Raw genomic sequence first — 22,110 nt, forward strand, 5'->3', positions numbered from 1 at the left:
ATCTGGACGAAAAATAAATACGTATTAATGAAAGTTGTCTAGTTTTGTGTCTCATTTTTGTTATTTTTTCACATTTTGTCTCATTTCCATGATTCTTTGTGACAATTTTGTCTCTTTTGTGTTGATTTGCTTCACACATTAGTTGCTGTACTTAAAATGAAAATAAACTAAACTGCACTTAGACGTGATCTTGTGAACATCGGAGCTTCAGTAGAAACCAATTGGACTTCTCTTGGAGGTTCTGGAAGACGTTTGACCTCAGAGACGTCCAACATCGTCCATAAGTCTAGTTGGTTCCTACTAACCTGGACGACTGACAGACATTTTCTGTAAAGTATCTCAGACTTCAGCGGAACGTTTCAGACGTCTTCCTGAACTCTGACTGGAGATGTTTCAGGTGACCCTAACCCAACAGATGGAGGTTCCTCTGACGTTCCTCCACCGGGTCCAGACCACCTGTCAGGAAGCTTCTTAACCAAAGAGCTTCTTTAACTCAACTCTCCCATCTGTTGAGGCCTTTTGTGTGCCGACCAACCCGGACACGCCCTCCTGCATTCAGACACAGTTACCCAGCTCTGATTTATTCATGGCCTCAGACAGAACCTCCCCCAGACCTCCCCCAGACCTCCCCCAGCCTTTCACCGCCCGCCATCCATCCTCCCTTTATGTCCGTCTAGTCCCACCAGTCAGACCCCCCGGCATCCAGCTGCCACTCAGAGCCGTCGCTGTAGTTCCCCTTCACTATCTGATATCATAACCTCCACTGACACCACAGAACCAAGATAGAACCTCCACAGACACCACAGAACCAAGATAAACCTTCAGATACCACAGAACCAAGATAGAACCTCCACTGACACCACAGAACCAAGGCAGAACCTCACACCAAGGAACCTCCACCAGATACCACAGAACCAAGACAGAACCTCCACAGATAGCACAGAACCAAAGTAAAACCTGACATTAAAAACTGACACTAAAATAACAAAAAAGCTCAAAAATCACCTCAGAAAGACACAAAATCATCAAAAAAAGACCTAAATGACCTTAAAGAAATGCAAAATTACCACGAAAACACAAAAAATAACAACAAAATGATGCAAAACGACAAGAATAAAAGCCAAAACTACCACAAATGATCTCAAATCACCACAAAAATAAGTGAATATACCACAAAAAGACACAAACTCTCCATAAAAAGGGTTAAAATTACCTCCTCAGAACATCTGGTTCTTCTGGAGAAAGTTCTAGAGTAGACCGACTGACAATTGTACAGTTGTACAATCTACTCTAGAATGTTCTCCAGCTGTCGGTAGGTCTGCTCTAGAACTTTTTCCAGTTGTCAGTAGGTCTACTCTAGAACTTTCTCCAGGAGACGTTCTCCTCTCTGGACTTCAAGGACCTGGAACTCTGGAAATTTTCCCAGTATGAAGGTAGAACTCTGATCATTGATAAAGTTACTGGAGATGAAGAACCAGATGTTCTTTGGGGTAATTTTTACCCTTTTTATGAAGATTTTGTGTCTTTTTGTTGTACATTCACCTATTTTTGTGGTGACTTGAGGTCATTTGTGGTAGTTTTAGCCTTTTTGTTGTGATTTTGCACCTTTTCCTTATTTTTTTTGTCTTTTTGTGGTCACTTTGCGTCTGTTTGTGGTAGTGTTGACACTTTTTGTGGTGATTTTGAGTCTTTTTGGGGTAATTTTCCAACTTTTTTTTAGAGATTTTACTTGCATTTCTTAAAATCAGAACTCAGAAGTGTTTTTAGTAGAACTCTGATCATTGATGAAATTCCTGGAGATGAAGAACCAGATGTTCTGAGGAGGTTTTGGTGGAACTCTGGCCTTTAATAAAGTTCTTGTGAGGAGGTTGTGGTTTTTCTTGGCTGCGGTGGTGTGTTGGTGGTTAATTAGAGCTAAATGTGTTTTTAATTCATTAGTAATATGTGTAATTAGAGCCTATTAGGTCCTGAGGAGGACGTTCAGGTGGATTATCAAAAGCAGATTAGACATGAGGAGCAGCTAATGTGTGTTTGATGGCGGCGCTCATTAAAGTGCTGGATGTTGGAGTTAACAGATTGTTAACTAACGCCTCGCTCGGTTAGAGCTGCAGGTTCCCCTCCTCAACTTCATTCAGCGCCATTAAACCGGACTTTTCTCTGCGGCTAATTATGTGGAAATTACAGGGACAATAAAGCATCTGGTGGTCCGCCGGCGCCCTGACAGCCCTGATGCATTGTGGGTGACGGGGGGAGCTCAGGTCAGCAGAGAGCAAACAGATGAATTTATAACTGTGGCTTTTCCCGGCGGAGCAGCGGGATCTTTGTGTGTCTGTTCCAGCCCACGGAGAACACACAAAGACCAGAACGATCCGGACCAGCCCACCCTGCTGGCCTTTATCATTCCTGTCACACCTCCACAAAGACCAGGACCGGCCTGACACGACTGCACGGCAGGACTGCATGCCCTGGAGCACTACACAACGCAACAACACAACAACACAACACAGAACAACAACCAGGCTTCATCCCCTGGAACACAACATGGGCTGTTTGTGTTCAATAAAACACTCAGAAACCTCAGCAGGTCCTTATGTTCCACCTAAAGACCAGAACAACATGAAGACCAGAACAACATGAAGACAGAACAACATGAAGACAGAACAACATGAAGACAGAACAACATGAAGACAGAACAACCTAAAGACCAGAACAACATGAAGACAGAACAACATGAAGACCAGAACAACATGAAGACCAGAACAACATGAAGACAGAACAACATGAAGACAGAACAACATGAAGACAGAACAACCTAAAGACAGAACAACATGAAGACAGAACAACCTAAAGACCAGAACAACATGAAGACAGAACAACATGAAGACCAGAACAACATGAAGCCAGAACAACATGAAGACAGAACAACATGAAGACCAGAACAACATGAAGACCAGAACAACATGAAGCCAGAACAACATGAAGACAGAACAACATGAAGACCAGAACAACATGAAGACAGAACAACATGAAGACAGAACAACATGAAGACCAGAACAACATGAAGACAGAACAACATGAAGACCAGAACAACATGAAGACCAGAACAACATGAAGACAGAACAACATGAAGACAGAACAACCTAAAGACCAGAACAACATGAAGACAGAACAACATGAAGACAGAACAACCTAAAGACCAGAACAACATGAAGACAGAACAACATGAAGACAGAACAACATGAAGCCAGAACAACATGAAGACCAGAACAACATGAAGACAGAACAACATGAAGACCAGAACAACATGAAGACAGAACAACATGAAGACCAGAACAACATGAAGACAGAACAACATGAAGACAGAACAACATGAAGACAGAACAACATGAAGACCAGAACAACATGAAGACAGAACAACATGAAGACCAGAACAACATGAAGACAGAACAACATGAAGACAGAACAACATGAAGACAGAACAACATGAAGACAGAACAACATGAAGACCAGAACAACATGAAGACAGAACAACATGAAGACCAGAACAACATGAAGACCAGAACAACATGAAGACAGAACAACATGAAGACCAGAACAACATGAAGACAGAACAACATGAAGACCAGAACAACATGAAGCCAGAACAACATGAAGACAGAACAACATGAAGACCAGAACAACATGAAGACAGAACAACATGAAGACAGAACAACATGAAGACAGAACAACATGAAGACCAGAACAACATGAAGACAGAACAACATGAAGACAGAACAACATGAAGACCAGAACAACATGAAGACAGAACAACATGAAGACAGAACAACATGAAGCCAGAACAACATGAAGACAGAACAACATGAAGACAGAACAACATGAAGACCAGAACAACATGAAGACAGAACAACATGAAGACCAGAACAACATGAAGACAGAACAACATGAAGACAGAACAACATGAAGACCAGAACAACATGAAGACAGAACAACATGAAGACCAGAACAACATGAAGCCAGAACAACATGAAGACCAGAACAACATGAAGCCAGAACAACATGAAGACAGAACAACATGAAGCCAGAACAACATGAAGACCAGAACAACATGAAGACAGAACAACATGAAGACCAGAACAACATGAAGACAGAACAACATGAAGACCAGAACAACATGAAGACCAGAACAACATGAAGACCAGAACAACATGAAGACCAGAACAACATGAAGACCAGAACATGAAGACAGAACAACATGAAGACAGAACAACATGAAGACCAGAACAACATGAAGACAGAACAACATGAAGACAGAACAACATGAAGACAGAACAACATGAAGACAGAACAACATGAAGACCAGAACAACATGAAGACAGAACAACATGAAGACAGAACAACATGAAGACCAGAACAACATGAAGACAGAACAACATGAAGACCAGAACAACATGAAGACAGAACAACATGAAGACAGAACAACATGAAGACAGAACAACATGAAGCCAGAACAACATGAAGACCAGAACAACATGAAGACAGAACAACATGAAGACCAGAACAACATGAAGACAGAACAACATGAAGACCAGAACAACATGAAGACAGAACAACATGAAGACAGAACAACATGAAGACCAGAACAACATGAAGACAGAACAACATGAAGACCAGAACAACATGAAGACAGAACAACATGAAGACAGAACAACATGAAGACAGAACAACATGAAGCCAGAACAACATGAAGACCAGAACAACATGAAGACAGAACAACATGAAGACCAGAACAACATGAAGACAGAACAACATGAAGACAGAACAACATGAAGACCAGAACAACATGAAGACAGAACAACATGAAGACCAGAACAACATGAAGACAGAACAACATGAAGACAGAACAACATGAAGACAGAACAACATGAAGACATGAAGACAGAACAACATGAAGACAGAACAACATGAAGACAGAACAACATGAAGACCAGAACAACATGAAGACAGAACAACATGAAGACAGAACAACATGAAGACCAGAACAACATGAAGACAGAACAACATGAAGACCAGAACAACATGAAGACAGAACAACATGAAGACCAGAACAACATGAAGACCAGAACAACATGAAGACAGAACAACATGAAGACCAGAACAACATGAAGCCAGAACAACATGAAGACAGAACAACATGAAGACCAGAACAACATGAAGACAGAACAACATGAAGACAGAACAACATGAAGACAGAACAACATGAAGACCAGAACAACATGAAGACAGAACAACATGAAGACAGAACAACATGAAGACCAGAACAACATGAAGACAGAACAACATGAAGACAGAACAACATGAAGACCAGAACAACATGAAGACAGAACAACATGAAGACCAGAACAACATGAAGCCAGAACAACATGAAGACAGAACAACATGAAGACCAGAACAACATGAAGACAGAACAACATGAAGACAGAACAACATGAAGACAGAACAACATGAAGACCAGAACAACATGAAGACAGAACAACATGAAGACAGAACAACATGAAGACAGAACAACATGAAGACCAGAACAACATGAAGACAGAACAACATGAAGACAGAACAACATGAAGCCAGAACAACATGAAGACCAGAACAACATGAAGACAGAACAACATGAAGACCAGAACAACATGAAGACAGAACAACATGAAGACAGAACAACATGAAGACCAGAACAACATGAAGACAGAACAACATGAAGACCAGAACAACATGAAGACAGAACAACATGAAGACCAGAACAACATGAAGACAGAACAACATGAAGACCAGAACAACATGAAGACAGAACAACATGAAGACAGAACAACATGAAGACCAGAACAACATGAAGACAGAACAACATGAAGACCAGAACAACATGAAGCCAGAACAACATGAAGACCAGAACAACATGAAGCCAGAACAACATGAAGACAGAACAACATGAAGCCAGAACAACATGAAGACCAGAACAACATGAAGACAGAACAACATGAAGACCAGAACAACATGAAGACAGAACAACATGAAGACCAGAACAACATGAAGACCAGAACAACATGAAGACCAGAACATGAAGACAGAACAACATGAAGACAGAACAACATGAAGACCAGAACAACATGAAGACAGAACAACATGAAGACAGAACAACATGAAGACCAGAACAACATGAAGACAGAACAACATGAAGCCAGAACAACATGAAGACAGAACAACATGAAGACAGAACAACATGAAGACAGAACAACATGAAGACCAGAACAACATGAAGACAGAACAACATGAAGACAGAACAACATGAAGACCAGAACAACATGAAGACAGAACAACATGAAGACCAGAACAACATGAAGACAGAACAACATGAAGACAGAACAACATGAAGCCAGAACAACATGAAGACCAGAACAACATGAAGACAGAACAACATGAAGACCAGAACAACATGAAGACAGAACAACATGAAGACCAGAACAACATGAAGACAGAACAACATGAAGACAGAACAACATGAAGACCAGAACAACATGAAGACAGAACAACATGAAGACAGAACAACATGAAGACAGAACAACATGAAGCCAGAACAACATGAAGACCAGAACAACATGAAGACAGAACAACATGAAGACCAGAACAACATGAAGACAGAACAACATGAAGACAGAACAACATGAAGACCAGAACAACATGAAGACAGAACAACATGAAGACAGAACAACATGAAGACAGAACAACATGAAGACCAGAACAACATGAAGACAGAACAACATGAAGACAGAACAACATGAAGACCAGAACAACATGAAGACAGAACAACATGAAGACAGAACAACATGAAGACCAGAACAACATGAAGACAGAACAACATGAAGACCAGAACAACATGAAGACAGAACAACATGAAGACCAGAACAACATGAAGACAGAACAACATGAAGACCAGAACAACATGAAGACAGAACAACATGAAGACCAGAACAACATGAAGACAGAACAACATGAAGACCAGAACAACATGAAGACAGAACAACATGAAGACCAGAACAACATGAAGACAGAACAACATGAAGACCAGAACAACATGAAGACCAGAACAACATGAAGACAGAACAACATGAAGACCAGAACAACATGAAGCCAGAACAACATGAAGACAGAACAACATGAAGACCAGAACAACATGAAGACAGAACAACATGAAGACAGAACAACATGAAGACAGAACAACATGAAGACCAGAACAACATGAAGACAGAACAACATGAAGACAGAACAACATGAAGACCAGAACAACATGAAGACAGAACAACATGAAGACAGAACAACATGAAGACCAGAACAACATGAAGACAGAACAACATGAAGACAGAACAACATGAAGACCAGAACAACATGAAGACAGAACAACATGAAGACAGAACAACATGAAGACATGAAGACAGAACAACATGAAGACAGAACAACATGAAGACAGAACAACATGAAGACCAGAACAACATGAAGACCAGAACAACATGAAGACAGAACAACATGAAGACCAGAACAACATGAAGACAGAACAACATGAAGACCAGAACAACATGAAGACAGAACAACATGAAGACAGAACAACATGAAGACCAGAACAACATGAAGACAGAACAACATGAAGACCAGAACAACATGAAGACAGAACAACATGAAGACAGAACAACATGAAGACCAGAACAACATGAAGACAGAACAACATGAAGCCAGAACAACATGAAGACAGAACAACATGAAGACAGAACAACATGAAGACCAGAACAACATGAAGACAGAACAACATGAAGACAGAACAACATGAAGACAGAACAACATGAAGACCAGAACAACATGAAGCCAGAACAACATGAAGCCAGAACAACATGAAGACCAGAACAACATGAAGCCAGAACAACATGAAGACAGAACAACATGAAGACCAGAACAACATGAAGACAGAACAACATGAAGACAGAACAACATGAAGACAGAACAACATGAAGACCAGAACAACATGAAGACAGAACAACATGAAGACCAGAACAACATGAAGACAGAACAACATGAAGACAGAACAACATGAAGACCAGAACAACATGAAGACAGAACAACATGAAAACCAGAACAACATGAAGACCAGAACAACATGAAGACAGAACAACATGAAGACCAGAACAACATGAAGCCAGAACAACATGAAGACAGAACAACATGAAGACCAGAACAACATGAAGACAGAACAACATGAAGACCAGAACAACATGAAGACAGAACAACATGAAGACAGAACAACATGAAGACCAGAACAACATGAAGACAGAACAACATGAAGCCAGAACAACATGAAGACAGAACAACATGAAGACAGAACAACATGAAGACCAGAACAACATGAAGACAGAACAACATGAAGACAGAACAACATGAAGCCAGAACAACATGAAGACAGAACAACATGAAGACCAGAACAACATGAAGACAGAACAACATGAAGACAGAACAACATAAAGACAGAACAACATGAAGACCAGAACATGAAGACCAGAACAACATGAAGACAGAACAACATGAAGACCAGAACAACATGAAGACCAGAACAACATGAAGACAGAACAACATGAAGACAGAACAACATGAAGACCAGAACAACATGAAGCCAGAACAACATGAAGACCAGAACAACATGAAGCCAGAACAACATGAAGACAGAACAACATAAAGACAGAACAACATGAAGACCAGAACATGAAGACCAGAACAACATGAAGACAGAACAACATGAAGACCAGAACAACATGAAGACCAGAACAACATGAAGACAGAACAACATGAAGACAGAACAACATGAAGACCAGAACAACATGAAGACCAGAACAACATGAAGACAGAACAACATGAAGACCAGAACATGAAGACAGAACAACATGAAGACAGAACAACATGAAGCCAGAACAACATGAAGACCAGAACAACATGAAGACCAGAACAACATGAAGACCAGAACAACATGAAGCCAGAACAACATGAAGACCAGAACAACATGAAGACAGAACAACATGAAGACAGAACAACATGAAGACAGAACATGAAGACAGAACAACATAAAGACAGAACAACATGAAGACAGAACAACATGAAGACAGAACAACATGAAGACAGAACAACATGAAGACAGAACCAGAGACGTCTTTTATCAGCAGGACTCAGACGAGGTTCAGAATTTACATAAATCAGCTCCAAAGTAGATTAAAATGACTAAATCTGGTCTGAAATGTCAAAAATGTGTCCAAACTCACTTAAAACTCATCTAAAGGGCCTAAAAATGTCCAAAATTACTCAAAAAATAGTTAACTACCAAAAAATTGCTATGTGTCTAAAATGACACAGAAATTTGTTTTGCTTACTAAGTTGTTTAAAAATGTCATTTAAATGTAAAAATTCAACAATGTGTCTAAAATGACCAAAGCAGCTGGTCCAGAATGACGAACAGCTGATCTGAAACATCTCAGAATCTGATTAAAATCATCCAGAATGAAAAATTAGTTACTCAGATGTTTAAAAGTTTAGTTTAAATGAAAAAAAAAATCAGACACAAAACAAGACAAAAATAAATCAAAGAGACTAAATGATCAATTTCACAGGAAAATAAAAGAACTACAAGAAAATGTTATAAAAAAAATAGAACAAAATAAAATAAAAAATGAGACAAAACCCAGATGAGTGGTTTTAACTCCTGGTTCATTTCTCTTCACTGTGGATCAAATTTACAGAAACAAGAAAAGCCCTCAGAGATCAGTCTGTGGATCATTTCTGATGGATAAGTCCTGATAAGTCCTCAGAGGTGGATCTGTAGTAGGATCACAATCAGCTAGTGTTCACTGGTTGTCATGGTTACAGTGAGGCCGTGCTGCTATCTGCCAGTGATGGGGCGGCATGGCTCAGTGGGTAGAGTGGTGATCCGGTGGTTCCATCCTTGGTCTGGAGAGCTCATGTGGAGGAGTCTCTGAGCAGGAACCGAACCCCTAACTGCTCCTGATGAGCCGTGGTCAGCGCCTTGGCAGCTTCTGCCATCAGTATGACAGCAGTTTTGTTGTACTCTGTATAAAGACGTTCTTCTTCTTCTACGATACAGAAATCTTTAATAAATCCGTGGATCCAGACTATAAGCTGCATCACTGCCAGAATCTGATCACTTGGTCCTTGAGTCATTTCTGACCTTCTCTGAAGATTTAATCCACATCTGTTGGTCTGTTTTAGAGTGATGCTGCTGACAGGCGGACGGACAGACGGACACAAATTGTCACGTAACTTTAACTTGAAAAGTGTCAATTTAATGACATAAATTTTCTGAAGTAATGAATGAATTTTGAGTCCTTTTGGATGACTTTTTGTGTTGTACGTCATTCAGAACAAACTGAATCACTTTCAGCAGGTCTGGACTCACTTTGGACCATTTTTAGCTCATTTTCTTCAAATTAAAGTCATTTTCAACAGATCTGTTGTGGTTTTTTGGATTAATTTGAACTCATTTTATTGATCTTGGACGTTTTAGTTTGACTTTGTCCTTGTGTAAAAACTACAGTCAGCTGTTTAATCCATCAGCTGTTGATTATTAAATGAATGGTTCTATTTTAGACCAGTTTGAGGAACTTTTGGTTAAAAATTCTGTGATGTCAGCTCCTGAATGTGAATCTTTTCTGGTTTAAATTCAGATGTAAGGAGCTGTAATCAGAGAACTGAACTGGTTGTTGTTGTGGATGATGATCAGTTTATTGATTATTGGCTGCTGATCGGCTGCTGTTTAGCCCTGCATCAGGGTTTTATCTCCACTCTGAGGGCTTCTGCTCCACAATAAAAGCAGCGTTGATGAAGAAGCCTAGCGGCGTCCGACACGTCTCCGCTGGGCTCCCTTAATTAAATGTGCACTTCATTAATGTAAATTGGGGCTTTAATGCCCTTGTTGAAATTCTGAAGAAAGTGCAGCGGCCTCGCCAAACGCTCCGGCATCGTTGCAAATTAGATTAGGGAGCAAAAAGGCAGTAAAATTAGAATGATAATGGCTGCTGCTGCTGCCTGACAGGCATGACTATCCGGGGATCAATGGGACGCTGCTGCAGCTCCTGGAGGCCGGCCTGCAGACGTGCCTTTTGGAAGCACTTGAAATTAGTTTAATTTGGTAAATGGTAGGGATTTAGAAGCTTTTAGCCCCGACTGTAACGAGACAGGAATACATTGAAATGTTTTGCTGCTATTAGCATAAAGCGGGCCGGGCGCTTTGCATTCCCAACCGGTCCACTTCCTGCTCCGATTGGATTTGCATCTGCCGCTTTTTTAACCCGCCCTGATCCTGTTAGTGGGAGGAGACGCCTGCTTTGATTCCCGCTAATCTAATCCCACACACCAATTACACGCTAACTCTGATTAAAGTCCAATAACTCTAATGAGCAGCTCCTCCAGAGGACGTGGGCTCGCCGTGCACGTCGGCTTCAGACCAAATGATCCCGTCGAGCACATGAAACTACAACGTAAAGACAAAAAAGGACCACAAAAAGACACACAATCACCACAAAAAGATGACAAATCACAATGCAAACACACAAAATCACAACAAAAAAGGGAAAACTACCACATAGACAAAAATCCCTACCAAAAAAAACACAATATCCCCCCAAAAATACACAAAATCACCACAAAAAGACACAAAGTCACCAAAAAAAGATGACAAATCACAATACAAACACACAAAATCACAACAAAAAAGCGAAAACTACCACATAGACAAAAATCCCTACCAAAAAAAACACAATATCCCCAGAAAAATACACAAAATCACCACAAAAATACACAAAATCACCACAAAAAGATACAAAATCACCACAAAGAGATGAAAAATCACAATAAAAACACACAAAAACGCAACAAAAAAGGGAAAACTACCACATAGACAAAAATCCCTACCAAAAAAACACAATATCCCCCCAAAAATACACAAAATCACCACAAAAAGACACAAAGTCACCAAAAAAAGATGACAAATCACAATACAAACACACAAAATCACAACAAAAAAGCGAAAACTACCACATCGACAAAAATCCCTACCAAAAAAAACACAATATCCCCCCAAAAATACACAAAATCACCACAAAAATACACAAAATCACCACAAAAATACACAAAATCACCACAAAAAGACACAATACCCCCCAAAAATACACAAAATCACCACAAAAACATGAAAATCACCATAAAAACACAAAACTACCACGTAAAGACACAAAATCACTCCATAAAGTTGCTAAATTACAATAAAAATACACAAAATCACAACAAAAAAGAAGATTAAAAAAGTAATTTTCCCTTTTGTGGTGATGATCTGTGTTTTCATTGAGATTTTTCATCTTTTTAAATCTTTTTGTTGTGATTTTGGTGATTGTGATTTTTCATGTTTTTGTGAAAATGTGTCTTTCTGTAGGAGTTTAATATCTCAGTGGGGATTTGAGGTATTTTAATGGGAAATTTGTGTCTATTTGTGGTAATATTTTTGTAATGATTTTATGTGTTTCTGTTGTGATTTTTCATCTTTTTGTGGTAATTTTGACTATCAGGATTTTGTGTTTTTTTGTCATTTTTCATCATTTTGTGGGGATTTTACTCCATAAAGACACAAGATTACCATAAAAAGATGAAAATTCGTCACAAAAAATGATGAAAAATGAGTACAGAAAGACATAACGTCTCCACAAAAAGATAAAAAAAAATCTCAGTAAAAACAGACAGAATCGGTGAAAAAAGAAGCAGAATTGAGTAAAGTTCCTGTAGATGAAGGACCAGATGTTCTGAGGAGTTTCTGAGGAGGTTCTGAGGAGGCTCCTGATTCTGGTTCTGGAGGATTTTTACCAGCTTTGGTTTTATTTGGACCGATTCAGGTGTTTTACAGGTAGAGGTTTAGCTAGACATCAGTCTTTGTTCTGACACCAAACAGAACTAGATTGTTGTGATTATTCCAGAAGACGTTCCTCTGGCTGATATCTGCTGGGTTCTGGTGTTTCTGACCAGCTGAGGCACGGCAGGAAGCAGCTCCATGATTAATCAGCTTCCACTGTAATTAAGGTGTCCATCAACAACCAACCTGAGCAGTAATGAGTTCACCTTTAGCTGGAGGCTAGCAGATCAACGCTAATGGATGATTCATCTCAGGCTCAAGGATTCACATTTAATGGAGCCTTAGGAGGACGCTGATCTTCAGAAAAACATCTAAAACCACACCGTTCATCACACAAACACGGCAGGAACACAAACTTTACTCGAGTCTTCTTTGGACGTATTCTGGAGGATCAATGGAAAAAAATCCCAAACTGAAGCCTTTAATCGATATATTTAATAAAAACCACCTTATTCTACACAAAACGGCACTAAAGGAGACACAAGAAGACCTGGAGAAGACCTGGGGGGTATTCCATAAAGCTGGCTTAGGTCTAAGCCTGGCTTATTTCGGTCAGCTTTGCTAACTTTAGTGAGAGTTTAGTTCCACCAACAAGGCTTAGGGCTAGCCTGGCTTGGTAACCATGGTAACTCAGCCAGAGCGACAAGCCTGGTCCGGGGCAGGCTAACAGTCAAGCTTACTTTAGCTCCATGTCAGAGAAGGTTCTGACGAGCTTCAGAAAGACGCCTGTGAACCGCATGTTACACATTAAATTCATCTTGATCTGTAATCAATGATGTTCTTGTTCGGTGACATACATTGAGACCTTTTTTAAATAACGCCGGAATAACCGTGAATCAAACTCTATCATATTACACATTTTGTCACAGTGTGGCTCAGTGGTTAGAGCGTAGTTAAGTAGATTAAATGTGGTTTTACTTTTCATTGTGCCGTGGGTTGGAATCCATCAGTGGTAAATACTTGGAAATATCTGATTTTCTGTCTTCTTTCACCCTCAAAGTGCAGTCAACACGTAACAGGAATAGGCACAGATTGTGTTAAAATAAGCAGGACACAACAGCCACAGTTTTCCATAAAGAATACCTTCCTTTTACCAGCGGTCCAATCTGATCATGATGAGAATCCAAAGGTGAGGCCAAATGATGAGAGAACTATTTAGTGTACAGCTCATTTGTGTCTTCTCCCTTATTTAAATGTAGGCCACAGTAGCACTATCATCTCTGATAAAAATGACATCTCCTCTGTAGGCCTACATGTTTTTTTCTGCTTTTTCATTCAAAGTTTGAGTGTTTGATGAAACATCTCCACATGAAGTTGCCCCTTTTTTCCAAAGTATTCCTCCTTTGGTTTTAGGTGTTACCTGCTGCTTTATTCATCTATGGTGGATATATATTTGTCACATCAAGAACATGAATTAGGCCTACCAGAGTAAAAAGTGAAAACCACCATCACATTGCACAAAACCAGGCTGTAGCCTCTTTCTCTCATATATATATATGTTTATACACACATAAAAAATGTCTTCAATGGGTTTTAAAAGCTTTATTTCATCAGATTGATCTCTGGGCCACAGTAGTGTGACAAACTTCAGGGTGAGGAAAAAAAGTCATCAACCACTGCAGTTGTGGGTTATCCCTAATCGGTGTCAAAAACTTGCCCTCTGAAAATTAAATTTTCAGACGTGTGCGTGTGTACGCTCAGACTAAGTGCTTCATTAAAAAGAAAATAAACACGCATTTAAACGGTCGGCAATGCTTTGCCAGGCAGCGTCTGGAGCTTTATTTATCAACCGTGTTGCCTTTTCTTGTGATAATCTCCCTGTAGTCCTCGTACAACTCCGTGAGAAGTTTCTGCTCCGCCGAAGAGAAAGTCTCCGCTCTGTTTTCAGACATAATGTCATCATTTCGACGATCGACACGTCGGGGCTTTTTATCTCCCCCGGACGCGCGCTCAGCCGCAGCTTGAATAAGCGTCTCTGAAAAACAGCTGAGCCTCGTTCGTGGAACTACTTGCAGCTGAGATTAAAGTTGCCGCTTATTCAAGCCACGCTTACCGGCTCTAGAACTTTCTCCAGCTGTCGGTAGGTCTGCTGTAGAACTTTCTCCAGCTGTCGGTAGGTCTGCTGTAGAACTTTCTCCAGCTGTCGGTAGGTCTGCTCTAGAACTTTCTCCAGCTGTCGGTAGGTATACTCTAGAACTTTCTCCAGTTGTCGGTAGGTCTGCTCTAGAACTTTCTCCAGTTGTCGGTAGGTCTGCTCTAGAACTTTCTCCAGCTGTCGGTAGGTCTGCTCTAGAACTTTCTCCAGCTGTCGGTAGGTCTGCTCTAGAACTTTCTCCAGTTGTCGGTAGGTTTGCTCTAGAACTTTCTCCAGTTGTCGGTAGGTCTGCTCTAGAACTTTCTCCAGCTGTCGGTAGGTCTGCTCTAGAACTTTCTCCAGCTGTCGGTAGGTCTGCTCTAGAACTTTCTCCAGCTGTCGGTAGGTCTGCTCTAGAACTTTCTCCAGTTGTCGGTAGGTCTGCTCTAGAACTTTCTCCAGTTGTCGGTAGGTTTGCTCTAGAACTTTCTCCAGTTGTCGGTAGGTCTGCTCTAGAACTTTCTCCAGCTGTCGGTAGGTCTGCTCTAGAACTTTCTCCAGCTGTCGGTAGGTCTGCTCTAGAACTTTCTCCAGCTGTCGGTAGGTCTGCTCTAGAACTTTCTCCAGCTGTCGGTAGGTCTGCTCTAGAACTTTCTCCAGTTGTCGGTAGGTCTGCTCTAGAACTTTCTCCAGCTGTCGGTAGGTCTGCTCTAGAACTTTCTCCAGCTGTCGGTAGGTCTGCTCTAGAACTTTCTCCAGTTGTCGGTAGGTTTGCTCTAGAACTTTCTCCAGCTGTCGGTAGGTCTGCTCTAGAACTTTCTCCAGTTGTCGGTAGGTCTGCTCTAGAACTTTCTCCAGTTGTCGGTAGGTCTACTCTAGAACTTTCTCCAGGGGACGTTCTCCAGGACTTCAAGGACCTGGAACTCTGGAAATATTCCCATTATGAAAGTAGAACTCTGATCATTGATAAAGTTACTGTAGATGAAGAACCAGATGTTCTGAAGAGGTTCTGGTTGGTGTTCTATGAACTGATCCAGTTCTATTGATTAAGAATGAATCCAACCTCCTTCCATAAAGACTCCAGGATTCTGTTCCTGAAGGTTCATGTCATCTGGGATGGACTTTAAAATCCTTCTCATTTTTAATTCCACCTTCATGTTCCCATCATTTCTGGGCCTCAGATCTTCATCAGTACAGCAGCTTTTTGTGTGTTTGCAATTTTTTGTAGTGATTTTCTGCATTTTTTAAGCTTTTCATGATGATTTTATACATTCTTGTGTAATTTTTTTGATATTTTTGCAGCTTTTCATGATGATTTTTATGTTTTTGAAGTGATTTCAACTTTTTTGTGGTGATCTAGTGAAGGAAAAGTAACAAAGCCGATTATAAAAATGCAACTCTATTAATCCCTAAAAGTATAAATATAAAGTATTAATACAACACGTGTTATACTTGAACCAGAGTATTTCTACTGTGGGTTTGGTACCTTTACTTATTGTTGTTGTCGATGATAACTCAGATGATTCTGAGAAACATTTTTAAATGTGTTTGATTTTATATTTCTGCATTTTGTTCCCTTTTGTCACAAATTTTGTCTTGTTTTTGTAGTTTTGTGTCTTGTTTTTGTTGTTTTGTGTCTTGTTTTTGTTGTTTTGTGTCTTGTTTTTGTTGTTTTTGTTTTGTGTCTTGTTTTTGTTGTTTTGTGTCTTGTTTTGTTGTTTTGTGTCTTGTTTTTGTTGTTTTTGTTTTGTGTCTTGTTTTTGTTGTTTTGTGTCTTGTTATTGCTGTTTTGTGTCTTGTTTTTGTTGTTTTTTTCATTTTGTGTCTTGTTTTGGTTGTTTTGTGTCTTGTTTTTGTTTCTTTTGTGTCTTTTTAGCTGCTTTGTGTCTTGTTTTTGTCATTTTGTGTCTTGTTTTGGTTGTTTTGTGTCTTGTTTTTGTTTCTTTTGTGTCTTTTTAGCTGCTTTGTGTCTTGTTTTTGTTGTTTTGTGTCTTGTTTTTGTTGTTTTGTGTCTTGTTATTGCTGCAGCAGGTCTGGTTTTCTGAGTGTCTGTTGGTTTTCTGTCGTCTTTTCTAGCCTCGTCCAGGTCTAGCTGTGGTTGTGTGACCTTGCTGTGGTCGGCAGGTGTTGTGTGTTTGTGTTGTGTAGGTATTCTATCAGCGGCTCTGTGTGTTTCTGTGTTTCTGGTTGTAACCTTGAGCGGCTAAAAGCTTCTAAATGCAGCTATTCTTCAGTGCCGCCGATCAATGGTAAAAAGTGGAATTAGTCATTCTAAATCATGCGGCCGTGGTCGAAGAGAGCTCCTCCAGAAATCATTAAACAATCATGTATTCCTATTGATTTATTCTAAATACCTGAGCGGGGAGCAGATTAAAGCGGCTAATGCAGATGAAGCAGCTGAAGGATGCTCGCCTCTAATCACACGGAAACAATGCTGCTGCAATTACAGCCCAGCAGGTCTATTAAGGCGCTCAGATCCCACATTAAAGGGACTTTACTCGGATGCTTCACACCGGAGGAGGAAACGGTAAAACAAGCAGCAGCAGCAGCAGCTCCGTTTCAGCTCCAACAGGTTCAAACTCCTCATCAATCAGCTGATTATCGGTGAAAAACGCTTATCACAGCCGACACCTTCAGACAACCAGGAGGAGCAGTGCGAAATGGTTTAGTCCTGGAAGCTAAAAACCAGATTTAATTACCGAAACAGATTCACTTCATCAGCTGATGATTCAGGAAAGTCGTCCGTCATTTGGTCAAACTGTCATTTAAAGAAATGAAGACGCAAAATCAAAAACAATAGGATATTAAATCATCACAAAAAGATGCTAAATCACCACAAAAACATGCTAAATCATGATAAAAACACGCTAAATCATCATAAAAAGATGCTACACCACCACAAAAAGATGCTAAACCATGATAAAAACATGCTAAATCATCAAAAAAGATGCTAACTCACCACAAAAACATGCTAAATCATCAAAAACGATGCTAAATGATCTCAAAAACACACTAAATCACCAAAAAAAAGATGCTATATCATCATAAAAAGATGCTAAATCATGATAAAAACACGCTAAATCATCATAAAAAGATGCTACACCACCACAAAAAGATGCTACACCACCACAAAAATATGCTAAACCATGATAAAAACATGCTAAATTATCAAAAAAAGATGCTAAATCACCACAAAAACATGCTAAATTATCAAAAAAGATGCTAAGTCAACACAAACACACGCTAAATCATCAAAAAAAGATGCTAACTCACCACAAAAACACGCTAAATCATCACAAAAAGATGCTAAATTATCTCAAAAACACACTAAATAACCAAAAACACATGCTATATCATCATAAAAACACACTAAATCATCACAAAAGGATGCTAAATCACCACAAAAACACGCTAAATCACCACAAAAAGATGCTAAATCACCACAAAAAGATGCTAAATCACCACAAAAACACGCTAAATCATCACAAAAAGATGCTAAATCAAAACAAAAAGATGCTAAATCAACACAAAAACATGCTAAATTATCACAAAAAGACGCTAAATCACCACAAAAAGATGCTAAATTATCACAAAAAGATGCTAAATCATCACAAAAAAAAACTACACACAAAATCATCACAAAAAATGTTTAAATATATTTAAATATTTAATATTATTTATATTTTTGGCACGTTTATTAGGGTTAATGTGTAAATTCATACTTTTTCTGTGTGAATTTTGTAAAATTGTGAAAAAACAATTAAAAGATTTAACATTTTTTGAATCTTGCATATTTTAACTTAATTTTTCTTTAAAACAACAGCTAATATCTGTAAAAAAAAAATTGTGGTAGATTTAAATACAGTAAAAGACTTTAATGCACATATTTTACTCTGGTACCATTAGTAAAAATACAGATTTGCATGTGAACATGAAAAACAAAAATTAAGATTTTATTCTGCGATTTTACTACAATTATAATCTATCATCTAACAAAACAGGGAAATATGATCAAACAGCATGCAGAAAATAACCCTTAATGTGCATAATGTTAGTTTTTTTCAAATTTTAGTTCATTATTTTGAACAAATATTTGTTGAACAAGTGTTTTTCTGTGGATTTAAAAGTCGTAAAATCTTAATTTTACAGGAAAATGTAAAAGAATGAATCATCATCGTAAAAAAAATATTTAACATTATTTATGTTTTTGGCTCAGATTTTTAAAATTATACATACATATTTTAACTTACACTTTCTTTCAAATAACGGCAAATATCGGTAAAAAGAAAAAAATGTTGGTAGATTTCAGTACATCTATAATATTTGAAAAAATACAGATTTTGATATTAATATTATATTCTGTGATTTTCCTATTAGTATTACTTTATTCATTACTATTAAATAGTTTTACAGTGAGATGTTAAACTGTTTATTCTGTCTCAACATTACAGTTTTACTTTTTTACTTATTTAATTCTGCTGCTAAATCTTCTTCAGAGTGTCTGTTTCGTCTGTAAATAACGTTTAAAACCTCCAAGAATCTCTTTCAGTTCAAACCGTAAGTTTTTCTCTTTCTATCAGGCAGAGGTAAAAGTTGTTCCCTGAAGTGTTCCAGTTAATTTAACTTCATGTCTCAGAGAGAAACGTAATTATTTCTGGTTTTATTAATCATCTGAGACCCTCAGACTGATCCTGCGGACCCTCAGAGGGCCTCCACCCTCAGGTTGTGAACCCCTCCATAGTAATTTCACGAGTTTTCCCCAAAACCAGTAAAGATATTCATGCCAGCGGCTATATAGGTGTGATGTGATGAATTTGTTTATTGTCAGATGAATCACACAGATTTAAATAAAGTTCCTGACGACACTTTAAAGCCTCCTAACTTATTCCTGGGAGAAAATATTAATCAGGGCAGATCAGACGCTCGGCACATTTGCTTAATGTCTCTGAGGAGACGGCGGCGGAGCGAATCTTAAATTACACTCGTATAACAAAGCCTGTACATGTGAGATCCTCAGCAGAATAATGAGACGACGACAGCAGATTAAACAGAGGCTCTGAGACCACTGTGGACTCAACTGGTGTTTAAACTGGTCGGTTCTCAGGAGAACATCATGAGAAAGTCTTCATTTAGATGAGCTGTTCAGCCTGAATTCTCCAAATAGCCTCACATCAGCTTCTTACTATGACTTTAGCTGTTTAGTTAGCTGTTTGTCTATCATTTAAGCCAGCAGTCCACAACCTTTCTTGCGCCACGGACCAGTTTAATGTCAGACAATATATTCACAGACCGGTTTTTAAGGTGTGGCGGATAAATGCAATATAAAATGATACCACCGGCTAGGGTGACCATACGTCCTCTTTTGCCCGGACATGTCCTCTTTTGAGACGCTGTCCGGCCTGTCCGGTCGGCGTTTATAAAGTCCTTCAAATGTCCGGGTTTTTGATCTTGCCTAGCTTGAGCGCATCACAGACCAGTGTATTTATCATTCACATTGAATGGTTCCTTTGGAAACACGCTCTGAGAGGCGGAGTTTGAGCCGAACCCCGAAACATGAATTCATTCATTCACAAATCAGTACAGAGGCGCTCCACACACACTCACTCACTCACTGGCAGGCTGACAGGCAGGAAAGCAAATGTCATTTCACTGATGAAATGTGAAAAAAGTACATCAGTACATCAGACAGATGTGGAGGAGAGAATTAATTTTAATTAAAAAAAATAAAACATCGTTCAGAATCAGATAATAAATAATACGGAAATATTGTAAGTTATGTATTTTTTCTGTGCGGCCCGGTACCAATTGACCCACGAACCGGTACCGGTCCACGGTCCGGGGGTTGGGGACCACTGATTTAAGCGACACATTTAGCTATTTTTATGACCTTAGCTGTGTAGTTAGCTTAGCTTCTTGTCTGACTTAAGCTGTGTAGTTAGCATGTTTCTATGACTTTAGCTGTTCTTCTCAGACTTTAACGGTGTAATCAGCATGTTTTTCTATTTAGTTAGCTATTTTTTGTGGCTGTGTAGTTAGATGTTTTACGATCATTTTAGCTTCTATGACTTTCGCTGTGTAATTAGCTTCTCTCTATGACCGTAGCTGCATATTTAGCCATTTTCTGAGTCTCGCTGTGTAGTTATCTTCTCTCTGTGACTTTAGCTGTATAGTTAGCGTTTGTCTATGTCTTTAGCTGATTAGTTAGCGTCTCTCTATTCCTTTAGCTGTGTAGTTAGCATCTTTCCATGGCAACAACCAAACCAGGATAAAACATCAGCAGTCTGCAGCAACACGACACGATACAACACCTTGACAAACTTTTAGTCCCTGTTGATTTAAAAATCTGTTTTTCCAGAACATTTCTTGTGCAGCAGCTGTAAGTCAGAGCTGCCTGGACCTCCCTGCCCTCGCTGAGGTTTAGATCACGGCATGGAGCTGATTAGTGGAGCTGAATTATCTCATCTCACAGAAAACAAAAAGTCAATTCAACTTTGATGGAATCCCACAGACAGAATAAAACCACTGATCTCAGCCGTGTGTGTGTGTGTGTGTGTGTGTGTGTGTGTGTGTGTGTGTGTGTGTGTGTGTGTGTGTGTGTGTGTGTGTGTGTGTGTGTGTTCGGTATCTCCGTTATGCTGCCACAGACTTGTTGAGTGCCGTCGGTCGATATTCCTTCGGCACAAACACAGAAAATGGAGGCAGCAGCAGCTTTAGATTCTCCAGCAGCAATAATCTGCATCGGAGCGTCGGATCGATGAGGGTCGGGTCGGGATGTAATGATTAACTCTGTGGAGGTTCCTCAGGCTGAACGTCTGAAACATGGCAGGGAGAACACACCTGCACAGGTGATCATGAGGAGACCTCAAACCTGCAGCACGTCTGTCTGCAAAATATAAACACTACCATAAACAGCTGCTCCACTCACTTGTTCCTTCTATTAAACCACAATAGACTCTGTTAGCCTGTTAGCCTGGACACCATCGCTGGGACAGTGTCCAGGCTAACATGCTAACAGGCTAACAGGGTTGTCTGCAGAGTTTCAGTA

The 22,110-nt window shown here is 39.5% G+C and overlaps 1 long non-coding RNA gene across 25 annotated transcripts; it reads left to right on the forward strand.

The window, feature by feature from the left end:
- Positions 1–1,295: 1,295 nt before the first annotated feature.
- LOC127530913 (uncharacterized) lies at positions 1,296–15,944 on the forward strand. 25 transcript variants are annotated; one of them, XR_007937688.1, is made up of 5 exons: positions 15,047–15,075; positions 15,241–15,306; positions 15,373–15,471; positions 15,571–15,834; positions 15,868–15,882. It is a non-coding gene; the product is annotated as an uncharacterized LOC127530913 (long non-coding RNA). The 25 variants fall into 25 exon arrangements; XR_007937694.1 differs by having other exon boundaries at positions 15,048–15,075; positions 15,241–15,273; XR_007937689.1 differs by lacking the exon at positions 15,047–15,075 and adding an exon at positions 15,085–15,108.
- Positions 15,945–22,110: the final 6,166 nt, after the last annotated feature.

Source organism: Acanthochromis polyacanthus, chromosome 18 (genome assembly GCF_021347895.1).
Source record: "Acanthochromis polyacanthus isolate Apoly-LR-REF ecotype Palm Island chromosome 18, KAUST_Apoly_ChrSc, whole genome shotgun sequence".
Classification (NCBI taxonomy): Eukaryota; Metazoa; Chordata; class Actinopteri; family Pomacentridae; genus Acanthochromis; species Acanthochromis polyacanthus.